The sequence below is a fragment of the Drosophila grimshawi genome, unplaced genomic scaffold (genome assembly GCF_018153295.1).
Source record: "Drosophila grimshawi isolate 15287-2541.00 unplaced genomic scaffold, ASM1815329v1 contig_1367, whole genome shotgun sequence".
Lineage (NCBI taxonomy): Eukaryota > Metazoa > Arthropoda > Insecta > Diptera > Drosophilidae > Drosophila > Drosophila grimshawi.
Genome location: NW_025062889.1, coordinates 4292081 through 4305197, shown reverse-complemented (window position 1 = coordinate 4305197; position 13117 = coordinate 4292081). Strand labels below are relative to the sequence as shown.

General features: G+C 37.0%; 1 protein-coding gene and 1 non-coding gene across 4 annotated transcripts in view; one reads left to right on the top strand and one right to left on the bottom strand.

The window, feature by feature from the left end:
• The window catches only part of LOC6560137 (ecdysone receptor), a 108263-nt gene that overhangs the window by 13515 nt on the left and 81631 nt on the right, over positions 1-13117 (bottom strand). The window lies entirely within an intron of this gene.
• Positions 11104-11186, top strand: Trnal-cag. Its single transcript has one exon. It is a non-coding gene; the product is annotated as a tRNA-Leu (tRNA).

Genomic DNA, 13117 nt, shown 5'->3' with positions numbered 1-13117 from the left:
GACTCATTGCCGCCTTCGCCTTCGCCTTCGCCTCTCATCTCATCTCGTCTCGTCTCGTCTTGAGTTGCTCTTGTTCTGGTTCTGTTTTCTGTTGTTGTTGTTGTTATTGTTGTTGTTGTCTTTTATTATTATTATAACTGTCTGCGCTGTCGAGCTTTACTGTGCGTCCTTGAAGTAATTTACGTCACTTGATAATGCATCGGGCTGATAGCAAGGGCAACAGGGAGGGGAGTATTGGCCGCATAGGGGCACACTGGTGGCTACAATACGGGTCGCATAACAGCAACAACAAGAACAACAACGCATTCACGCACTTTGGGGGCGGCGCACAATTTATGAGAGAAGCAGCAGCAGCAGAAGCAGCAGCAGCAGCCAGCCAGGCAAAAGCATTGATGCATATAAGCCACAGGATAAGGCGTCCAGACAGGCGACTTTCAGTTGTCCAAGTGAATATTACAGCGAGCTAAAAATAGCTTAAGCTTCAGCACAACGCAAAGCTGATTTAATTATGCGTCACAATTCACAAGCAATTTTAGCTGGCTCCTCAAATTGCACAACAAAAAACGATAACTCTTATGCCAAATTTCAAGTCTTTATCGGTTTGGTCATGAATCGACTCGACTGTTGATGCTGATCATGAATGTCTATATATATATATATATATATACTTTTACACAACTTCATTAAGCTCTGTTCCCCCATTTTAATTACAAAATAATTACTTTCTGGTCTTGCTTTGAGCCTTAGATTAATACTGCATTTGGCAAAATACCTTTGGCTTCAATAAAATCAAATTAAACAAACTTTTTGCAAAGTTGAATTCACTTTGCAAAAATGGTATCTGCATTTAAATTTGGCATTCCCATTTCAAGCTAAACATTTGGCTTTTTTATAGCTGTAAAATTCCTATAGGAAGTTATGCAACGCAGGCGCCGTTTTATTTCGACTTCACTTTAATGTTATTCAATATTTCATTTCTTTCACATGCATATTTATTTGAAATTTGTGCATTTTTTTTGGTTTTTTTTTTTTTTTTTTTGGTTGCTGCCAATGGCATTGAACTGCCGTCGAGCTATAAATGAATATGCATGTGAACTCTCCCCTCCCCCCACTCCTCAGCCATTGCCCATTTTGACCAAATTTTGGGTGGCTGCTTTTCAAGTGCAAAACGTGTCAAGCACATTTATTTGTATTTGTTACTATTTTTATTTTCTGGCCGCGTCTTTTGTGTGCCGCTGGCTGTGTTTGTTGTTGGTTGTTTGTTGTTCTACGATGCGTATGCGTGATTTTTGGGTTCGCTGGTTTCTTGTTTTGTTGGACTGTTGCTGGCATTGTGGGAATTTCATTTGTCGAGTGCAGCAGAAAGTGTATTTTCTGCCAGTGTTGGGGGTATTACGTTACCACCACCACCACCACCAACTGGCAGTTTGTAAGTCGAGCACAAAAGAACGGGGGAGCTATACGAGCAAATATTACCAAATAAATTTCCAGGAATTTGTATGCCAATAAAAAAACAAAAAATAAATAAAGAAAAAAGCACAACGAAAATAAATATAATATAAAAATATGAACATAATGCGATTATCAATTTGTTTGCTTTGGTTTGGGTTCAGTTTTTTGCATCGCCAGGCAAAAAAAAACAACAAGGTGGCCAAAAACAACGTAAAGCGGCTAAATGTATTAACAATTATGAAATTATAAATTTCACTTGAATACTTGAATTTATTTAAGTGCGCTCTAGGCCCAAGTGCGTACACACAGATACATAGATACGTATGTATATATACCCAGTATTATAGAGCATTAATCTCAACGCGACAAATTGTCAAAAAAAAAAAACGAAAAAAAAAACTTTCGTTTTGGCAACTTTGGAACACCTGCCCATTTCACGCAGTTTGTGTATTTCACTCTCTCTCTCTCTCTCTCTCTCTCTCTCTCTCTCACTCTGTTGCTCTCTTTCAAATACACATCTTTATTTCTTTGTCATTTCTCAACAAATAAATCACTTGCAAAAACAGAAATAAAAACAAAATGCTGACGATTGCCTGACACCAGCAAAAACATAAAATAAAATAAAATAAAATATTTTTTGCACAAAATTCTATGTTGCTGGTGTTGCTGGTGTTGTTGTTGTTGTTGTTGCAGCATCAGATACATCAAATTCATCATAATGATGAGCTACTGAAATGTTTATAAAACTTGTTGTTGAGTCTGATTAATAGCTATCATTTTGGGCGAATTGTCGGCTGGCATTTTAAATTACTTGTGTCATGCAATTATTTTCATTTGAGTTTTGCAAAAAAATGAAAATATTTTAGTAGAGCAGAGACATTTTTTTTATGTTAATTAAAGTTGCTTTTGCTTATGTTTATATTTATTTTTTATTTATTTATTTTTCCTATATTACTATTGAATTTTTAAAGTTTTGCACTTCCCTTTGAATATTTTCATTTAATTTTATTTTTTTTGCACATATCTAATTTGATTTTATAAAGTTTTTCACTTCCCTTCGACATTATTGTGGCACTGACTCACTTTGCGCCCAAATTGTTAGGCTCATTAAATGCAACAACAGCAACAACAACAACAACAACAGCAGCAACAGCAACAACAATGTTTAAGTGCCCGCCCCCGCTAACTGGCCATTGCCAATTGTTGGCCAAAATGTGAGCACATTTTTTGCGTTTTTTTTTTAGGCAGGCAGCACTAAAAAAAAAAAAAGTAAAAACTATTTATTATATTTGTTGCTATGACAAAAAGTATGTCAAGGGGCAACTTGTCAGTCATATGATTTCTGTGCGCCTGTCAAATTACACTTTTTTTTATAGCTATTTCTTTCTTTCTTTTTTTATTTGTTGTTATTTTTAAGAGCAAAAGAAATTGCGCAAAGACAGCTGTGTGTGGCGTAGGCGTATATATTTTTACCATTATTATTATTATTATCTCTTTGTTAGACTCGCTCGCCTGCTGAGCACATTAGGGCTTTTACCTGTGGTGGTCAGGCAAATTTCAATGGACATGCCGTATGGCTGTGTATCATTACCTGCAAGTACAAAAAAAGAAGAGAGAGAAAAAGATGTAGTCGAAAGGTTGACAGACAGCTATTAATATTATTATTGTTATTCTAAGATGAACGTGTAAGTTTTGCAGTTCGACCTAGCGCATCTGGTTCCCATTACATTTCCGCAATCAGATATAATATATATATATAGATATATGGGTCTGTGTGTGTGTATGAGTGTGTGTGTGTGTTAACGTATGTTAAGTTAACTTCACAGCTCGTCTAACTTCCGCTGGCAACTTTAATTACAAGTAACAAAAGCAAAAGCCAAACGACCGACAATTTTCTTTGCTCTCCGTCTCTGGTCTCTGGTCTCTCTGGTGGGTAAATGAAACCAAAACTCAAGGTAAAGCTCAAAAGCACCGACAGAACACAGCAGCAACACACACACACACACACACACATACACACACACATTGACACACACACACACACATGTGTGGAAATTGTAGACACTTTGAAATCGACATTTCATATACATATTACTTTAACGTCCCAACTATTTATAAACATGCGATCATCATGCGAAAAATGACAAAGAAGAAGAAACCCCAAGAAATGTTCAATCCCATCAAAAGGGGCAACAAAACAAGCAGCAGCAGTTGGTAGCAACAGCAACAGCAACAGCAGCAGCAGCAGTTGGTAGCAAGAAGCGTTAAGAATCCAAAGAACGAAAGAGATTGCGACTATTAAAGCTGCCAGGCTACACTCAGCCACACACACACACACACTCGCACACACAGGTGGGCTGTCATTTGCTTGTTAAACACCTGAAGGCGTGGTCCGTCCAACTTAACTGAAATGTATACTCTTCAAATGCTGGCATTACCAAGGCTTAGTCAAATGCAGCAATGAAATGCGAGCAAATTAACATTTTTTTCTTTATTGTTTTATTGATTGAATCAACAAATAATACACGACAATAAAATAAAGTGGCTTATTTAGCAGGCATGCAGGAAAAGCAAACGGAAATCGTAAAGGGAAGCGCCAGTTGCCAGCAGCAACTTCCTTTCAAAGTCAGCCAATCATATTTTTTCATATTTTCTTATTTTTTACAAATTTTCACAAAGAATTTCTGTGCTGTTTTGCAACCCCAACTAGGCTAGGTATTCGTACAACTATAAATTATTTTTATAATCCAAATACAATCTATGAAAAAATTGCAGTCAGAGTGGCTAATTACAGCTGGCAATCTTTTCAAACTCGCTCGCACAAAAAAAAAAAACAAAATCCAATTATAACCAGATTTTTCTAAAGACTTTAAAATGGCCAACTCGCTTTTTCGGTTGAGGTAAAGTTAATTTAATGGGCTCCCCATAAAATAAACGTTTGTTCTAGGCAAGAACAAGGCAAGACAACTTAATAGAAAAGCGACTCTATTTCAGTTATTTATGGCCACATTCAATTAATAGCGGCTTACCAACACTGGCAATTAAATTAAATGCAATTAAAACTTGATGAATGAATGCGAAAAAAATCGAGAAAATTTATATATACGAAAACAAATCAGTAGCTTAAGTTTAATGCTTATTTGATTGAGATATTGAGATATGAAACTGAGCTGTTGACTGCACAAAAACAATGCCAGCGCTTCTAATAAACAATTGCAAATTATCTACCATACAAAAAATGTTTTTATATACCTGAGACCTGAGACAATCAAGTGCAATAAGAAAGAAAGCTGTTAACGGCTTGACGAAGATTAAATACCCTTATTGAACTAGGCTTGGAAAATATCCGTCAATTGTTGTGCATTTTGTTGGTATATTTTTAAAGAGGGGACTTCAATACACTTTCTTCGTTTGTCTGTCTAAAATAATGCCTCAATCTGCCTTAAAGTATATACTTAACCCATATATGTTGTTATGTTCGCAAATTTCATGACAAAACTTGGCATACCTCATCGACAAAAGGGTATTGGCAAAAAAACACAAAAAAGATCTGGCAACAACCAAACCACTTTCAGTGTAGTCTACCAAACTGCAGACCCAGTAAGATTGGAGTCAAAGCCGCCAACTAGTTTGTGGCAAAATGTGGGCAAAACGAGGCAAGTGCCACATTAAACAGCAAGCAACGAGTATTGTGCAGTGAGTGGTGCACTGGGCAAGCGGAGCAGCAGCAGCAGCAGCAGCAGCAGCAACAGCAGCAGGCGAGCAACCGCTTTCTAAACATGCCACAACAGCAAAGCTGCAAGCTGCAACAAGCATCAACAGACACAATAGAGAGAGGCGGGCAAAGGCGGGGGCGGGTTTAGTTGCTTGCTTTCGTTTCAAATGCGCGCGCGACGGCTGCTGCCACAATATGGCCTTGAATTTTTAATCAAGTTTCGCAGCAGACAAGCCGCAAGGCATGGATCACGGCTCCAAAGACTCAACAACACAACACAACTCGACTCGGCTCGGCTCGATTCAATTCAACTCAACGCGACTCAGCGCGACTTGACTCGACTCGATTTGTGGCGAGACTCAACACTCGCCTCCTCGAAATTGCTTGGTCATGTTTTAGACACACACACACACACATATATATTACTCGTTAACATCAAACAAGTTCTATTGAACTTGGAGCTGAACAGAAATAATATACTAAACCTTTGGCTCGGCCTTTTTTTGGTTGTTGTTTTTGTTGTTGTGCTAAAATGATTAATGGAATAAACGCGCGCAATTTTTGCCACAAAATTGCAAAAAAAAAAAAAAAAGTAATGAAACAAAACCAACACACAAACAACACACACAACACTCTAACATATCCTACATAAATTTTAAACTTACCATATTAAAAAATATATTATTTTGTGGCCAAACAAAAACTGCCTGCTGTGCAGAAAACACATCAAAAAGCCAAAAAATAATAATAATAAAACTTGACAAAGCGTTGAGATAAAGCCAACCTAAAACAAATGAAAAGAAAGAGCCAACAGGCAAAAAATAAAGCTAAAAAGAGAAGAACTTGCATAAATGTGGCGAGTGAGAGTTACTAAACAAACTATTTACATATCTATATATATATAGATATATTTATTTATTTATATATAGATGTTTACAAAAAGAGAGATCCTAAAAACAAAAGCGATCATTTCTGAATCAAAGTTATTTATCAAATGCATAAAATTGTGATTTGCTTTCGATGTTATTTGAAATGGGGCCTATAAGCCAAATTGACGAGAGTTGCCAATAAAATAAGTATGCAAACTATGAATGTAGAAGATGTAGAATGAAAATCAGGATTTGGGTTTCAACTTTTAATGCAACTGCAAAAACTCTCAAAGAAAACTCTCGAAACTTGTCAACTTTGTTTACCACAAACAAACAGATAAAAGACACCATCTGATACACATCTATATATATTCTTGTTCAGCATTAAAATCCGCATCAATCTATTCAAATTCGTTGCATTTTCAGCTGTCTAAGATCAGATTATAGCTAAGACTTGGATGCAGTTCAGCTCTCCGTTGACTACCGCATTCTTAGTTGTTTTCTTATTATTATTGATTAATTTTTAGGTTTATACTTTAAAGGCCATTTTAAAATCACTAAGCAATGTTTATTTTATATGCTAAACATTGTCTAAATCTGTGCAAAATGTTGATTGTATTCTTGAGGCCTTCGACCCGGTGGCTGTTGTTGTTTGATTAATTGCACGCACATTTTTGGGGCGTGACAAGCGGCAAAAGGAATTGTCATAAGCCATGCAACACAACACAACACAACACACACAACTCATGACTAATAAACAGGCGCATATAACAAAAAATAAATTGAAAAAAAAAACAGACAAATCTGAAAACTGAAAACCGAAAACAGACACAAACTGCGCCTTCCTAAAATCATAAAATAAATAAAACTGAAGGCAGCTAAAAGCCGACATATGTAAACTCTGACAGGCCAAAGGCTGACGAGCGGGGCGAGGGGGCCGGCAGGGGTTGGGCTGAAGGAAGTGGACTCTGCTGTGTGTGCGTATGTGTGTGTGTATGTGTGTGTATGTGTGTGTATGTGTGTGTGTGTGTGTTTGACTTTTGATACGGCACACAGCACACAGAGATTGAAACGAAACGATTCCCGCTTGCATTTTAAAAAAACACACCCAAAAATTTTTAACAAGAAAAAATACACTTTTTTATTAGCTTTTATTTTTTTTTTTTGTATTTTTCTGTTTTTTTTTTTGCTGTTTTTTTTTTGTAGTGGATTTCGAATGCATTTTAAGTCAACGACGAAATTGAATCATTTGACAAAAAAGCAACGGGGCAACGAGCTTTATCAATTTTCGACTCTTTCGAGACGTTCGCCCGAAATGCAAATTATGCGTTTAGGTACTGAAAAATTGCCGGACTCAACTCGACTTCAGTGAGGGAGCGGGAGAGAGAGAGAGAGAGAGAGAGAGAGAGAGGGTGAGTAAAGAATCATCAGCGGCATCTGCCAAGCAAAAGTGAAGAAGTTGTCGCGCTTGTTGAACACCAAAATCACATTCGCCTTACGGATTTGTCTGGATGGACAAATGGACAACGTTGAAAAACCGGGGGGTTTTTGTTTTTTGCATGCAAAAAATATGCAGAACCTATAAATCAAAAAAACCGTGGCTCATTTGGCATTTATATGCGTCTTACTGTTGTTGTTGTTGCTGTTGCTGTTTCCCCTTACTCTGCTTACGCCTTTCTTTCAAGTCGAAATCATTTATGTTATGCCTCTCTCAGCTCCAAGTTCAAAGGGCTGTTGACTGCAGCAAAGCAACAAAAATTTGTCGTTGTTTTTGCGTGTGACAAATTGTGTTGATCTTTTTGGCCGTTTTTCTTTTTCTTTCATTTTAATAATTAAGATATTGCGTTTGTAAAGTGTAAATTAGGGGACGCATTCCAAGAACTTGAGGCAACTTGAGGGGTGCTGAATTGTTGGAAAAAGGAGCGAGGGAAAGATTATCTTTAAAGATCAAACAACTTATGTCAGCCAGCTTTATTAGAACTAATGCAGTATTAATATATGTATTAATAATATTTGACTGTATTTCGTCTTAGATTTTTGCACTGTGTTTTTAAGTAAGTTTTGCCAGAGAAGAGCATTGAAACTTAAGCCCCAGCAGGCCCACACACATTCTCGAGTGTTGCCTCCGAGAGCACACAAAATATCACTTATGTCACATTTTGGGCGCGCCCCAATGTCTGTCCATGAATAATGAGTGAGTAAAAGCAGATATGTGGGGGAGGCGGGTAGCGGGCAGGGGGCAGGGGTAGGGTAGTGTGGCAGTATTTAGGTCTAGGTCTAGTGTGTTGGGCATTAAAAATAAATAATACATTCGCGCAACTATTATATGTATGTATGGGGGTCGGTCGGTCGTTCATTGTGTGTCACTCATTTCATTTCATTTCATTTCATTTTCAATTTCTCACATTTTGTTGGCTGACAACTTTCGTTTCATTAATTTTCCTTTGCGCGCACACACATGGCGTATGCGTAATGTGCGTTTAAATACGCGTATGTACAAACATATAAGTACACATTTATTATAATTCTTATTTATGGCATGAGTAATTGAAGAAAATAATTCGGCTTTGCGTGTTTGCATTTGATTGATGAGCTGATTAAATGAAACCGAACTCTTGAACAAGTATTCTCCAGACAAAACTCCAGAAGCGCTTTTTGCATTTTGTGCATTTTGTGCATTGTTTGCCAATTAACGTTTGACGATGCGATAAAAATCGCGCACAAACATTTGCCAGCCAATACTAAAGACAAAAGATACAGATACAGATACAGATACACTTTCGAGCAGATGCCAAAGAGCAAACGAGGGCCAAACAGACAACAGCTGCCAAGTACACAACAAAAATGAAGAATTTATATATATAAATGTAAAAAAAAAACAGACCAGGACAGACCAACCCAGAACAGACCAGGGCCAGAACAGATCGGAAGCGAAAAACAGCAGCAGCAGCAGCAGCAGCAGAGAGAACAGCAATTGGAATCTAATTTAAAATTAGTGCTTAAAGGATTGAAATAAATTTAGGCAATTTTAAGACACGACACAAAAGCAGCCGCTGACTGCTGTCTGCTGTCTTCTGTCTGCCCTTTGGCCAAAAGCTGCGAGAGCTGGCTCATTGAAAATGCGTAAAGAGCTGCGGTTCCGGCCAAAAATATAATATATATATATATGTATATATGTCTACGTTCATTCAGCAGGTGGCTTGATGCTTTGGCCCCGATAGCAGCGTTAGGGCTCAAGACATTTTAGCTCTAACCAATTGCAATTGACCCAAGCTGTTGAACATATTTTGACAAGAGAGATAATAAACAAGCGTTAAGGCCAAAAGCTAGAAACCGAAACGAAGCCAGCTGCTGCTGCCACAAACAACTTAAAGCCAGAACAGAGCAGAACAGAACAGAACAGAAAAAAGAAACTGCAGCTCAAAGTTCTAACTTTAAGCAGAGCAATTAAAAGTGAGCTAAAATAAAGTAAGTCTTTACGACACACACTACAAAAAAGAGTAGGAAAAAAGCAGAGATATTAAAGCATCGGTCACTCATTCCAAATTACGGATAATTACTTTTACTTGAAGCAGCGACAACAATTTCAGCTTGTAGGGAATAAAAATAAAAACATTAGATACGAGATCTAAATTACGCGACGACGGAAATTAAAGAAAAACACAAAAAAAGACGAGCAATTCGCAAAACGTGCCAAGCCAAAAGAAAGAGGGAAAAGAACGAGAGAGAGAGGGAGAGAGTGAGAGGGAGATAAGTGAAGAGAGAAGAGCCACAACGGAGAACTAGTGGGAGAAAGAGAGTGAAACCATCGTGAGATTCTTTTGCTCAGCTCCTTGTTTTTGTTGTTGTTCTTTGTCATTTTGCTTTTAGAATGATTATCATCATTATTGTTATTATATTCATAATTATGTCAGGTTTTTTTTTGGTTTTGTTTTTGTTTCTATTTCTTTTTTTTTCTATTATATTTTATTATTTTTGTTTTACACTTTTTTTTTTTAGATTTTGCACGAAAAGAAACAAGTTTTAGTTTCTTTTTATTTGGCTTCTTTAAAAATTAATTTAGTTCTTTTATAACTCTTTCACGCAATTTTTGAATAGCATTTAAATACATAATTCATTCGGGGGCTGCTTTGGCTTATGTACGGAAGTCATATTTAATAATGAATCGTTAATTTATGATATTTAATGACTTCATATCCACTGTGAATTAATTTTATTTATTTTTTTTTAGTTACGAGAGCGAATCGGCTAAAGGGGGAAATGAATGCGAATAGATGCTGACATCAAATCTATTCAAAATTATTTTTAACATGTTTACAGACTTTTGAAGGGTACGCGAATTGCTAACTAATACGAAAATAACAATTTGTATAGTTGTTCATATAAAAAAAACAAACGATGCATAATTAATTTTTAAAGGCTTTTTGATGGCTTTCTAAAAAGAAATGCAAAGCCTTCTTGGCTTACTCTCAAACAGTAGGCCAAACAATATTCATTTTCAGTTGAATTTTGATTGCCCACCTGCGCAACAAATCAAGTTTCAATCGTTGCCATAGTTCAACATGCCCATAAAAGTGGCTAGCTTTACCGTTAGCTGAAAGGGGGGAGCTAATCCCACACACACACACACACACACACACACACAATACAATAAGCCTTAAGCTCAGCTGGTAGATTGATTGAGTCGCTAATTGAAATGCTCGCCCAGCTGTCAGCTTGGCCCGTCGAGGAACTTACAACAAATAAATGTTTAGCGAATTTAGAAATTTGAGCAATTAACGCCTGCGCCGCTTGTACAGAGCAAGAGCAGATAAAAAAAATACTTATATATATATATATATATATATGTATAAACACGTCTAATGCGATTGCTGTTAACCCAGTTTCTCGGCTAATGGGTGGGTGGTTAACGCAAATTATGAAATGTGTCCATTAAATTGATCAGTGCGTGTTTGTTTACAATGATATCCAATGTACAAAAATTGATAGAGCTCCACGGGGTGTCTGTGTCTATAAATAGTAGTTGTCGGTTTTTTATGGGCCGCATGGCGCTGCTTGCGACAACGTGTCAGGATGGCCGAGCGGTCTAAGGCGCTGCGTTCAGGTCGCAGTCTACTCTGTAGGCGTGGGTTCGAATCCCACTTCTGACAACATTTGCGTTTTTTTTTCGAATTTAAATTTTTACTTAATTAATAAAAGCAAATATTTAATGCATGCAAAGTTTTCTGGCTCTATTCAGCCTTTCTTTTCTTCAAATTAATTGCAAGTAATTGTCTAAAGGTCTAAGCGTCTTTTTCTCGTCACGTCTCAGCTCGCAAAACAAAAGACTTAAGCAACGAACTGCTGTCAAAACAAAGTTTGAAGTTGAAAGTCAGGTGAGCTCAAAAGCAGCCCCAAAAAAGAGATTTGGCGCACAAAACAAAAAAAAAGCACACACACACACACAAAAACAAAATTATAACTGAAAGAAGTGAACGAGAACTTTTTGAAAAACGACGGTGGAATGGCGTCAGAAAATGTTAGAAAAATTTAATAAATCACTTCTGATTGTGTGCATTGTTATTTTAATTAAAAAAATAACAAACACACGCACACACACACAGACACACGCAGACAGACACACACGCACATAGATAATAGTTATAATAATAATAATACGCTGTTTTAGACAAAAGCCCAGCGAAACAACAAAAGCCGGCAAATTGTAAGCGCGGTTTTCTGAAATTGAAGCACATGGCTTAAATAAATAAAAAGCAAAGCCTGCTGAAAGGTGGGCACAGGGGGGCCAGGCGGCCAGGGGGCGGGCACGGGGACGGGGACGGTGACGGGTTCGAGAACACACAAAGTAAACATAAAATTTAATTTGCTTTTGCCCAACGATCATTATAATCAACATAATAATCACGCCGCACAAAAATTACAAAATAGGGGGGCGCAAAAAAAGAAACAAAAACCAAAATAAAAAACAGACAACCCAAACCAAAAAAAAAGAAGCAAGAATCCAAAAAACCGAAACTGCAGAAAAAAAAATAGCAAAGAAGAGAAGAGAAGAGAACTGAGCAGCAATTCGAGAATAGAGAAATTGCGTGTGCGCTGACGCAGCAGAAACTCCCCCAACAATAATATACATATGTATATATGTATATATATATAGTCGGTCGTCGGATAGACGTGTTGAGGCCCACGTCTTATAGTAAAACTCAAATAGTAAAAATTCTCAGCGACCAATTTCAATTCCAATTCTAATTCCGAGTCCGAATCACGCACATGGCATGAGTTTCTATTATTCTTCTTCTTGTTTGCTTTTTTTTCGTTACTGCTGCTGCTGTTGTTGCTGTTGTTTTCTTTGTGCCTCTCTTATGGCAACGTGTTCTTGGCCAAAAAGTGTGAACCAGCATGCTGTTGCTGCTGTTGTTGTTGTTGTTGTTGTTGTTGTGGTAGTTACCATTGTTGTTGTTAGTTGTTGGTTGTAGTTTATTACGCATCAGCATTTAACCTTGAACGTGCGGGTCAATGAACGTTTTGGCCAAATATTCTAACGATTTTTAGTTGCTACCAACAACAATAGGAACAACAACAGCAACAATCACACAAAATTATAACAATAACAATAACAACAAAAAAACATTGTGCATATTTATATAGTTAGTAACTTGACGCGGCGTATACGTAATATTTGTTTTGTGTTTATTCTTGCATGTGGCCAGTCAGCCAGCGTAGAGCGCCACGGGTCAGAGTTGAAGCGTTTATTCATCAGTTTTTTTGGTATTACGCCCATTGTGAAATGGTGTTTTTCTGTATTTATTACATCGACACTTCATCAATCAATATTTAATTACATCATTCATTAAATTCCCTATACTTATTTGAGCATAGTTTTGCTTTTGGAATAATACTATCATCATTAAATTTACCATCTTCGAAACCGATTTTCAAAAGCAATATCTTCTTGGGAATGGTTTGACTTCTAGCTTAGTACTTCAGTTACAGCTGGAAAAACGATTCATAAGTCGGAGCCAAACGGATCGGATAATATAGCTGCTATTCTTTAATCGAAAGCTGAATTCTAATTCGAGTTCTT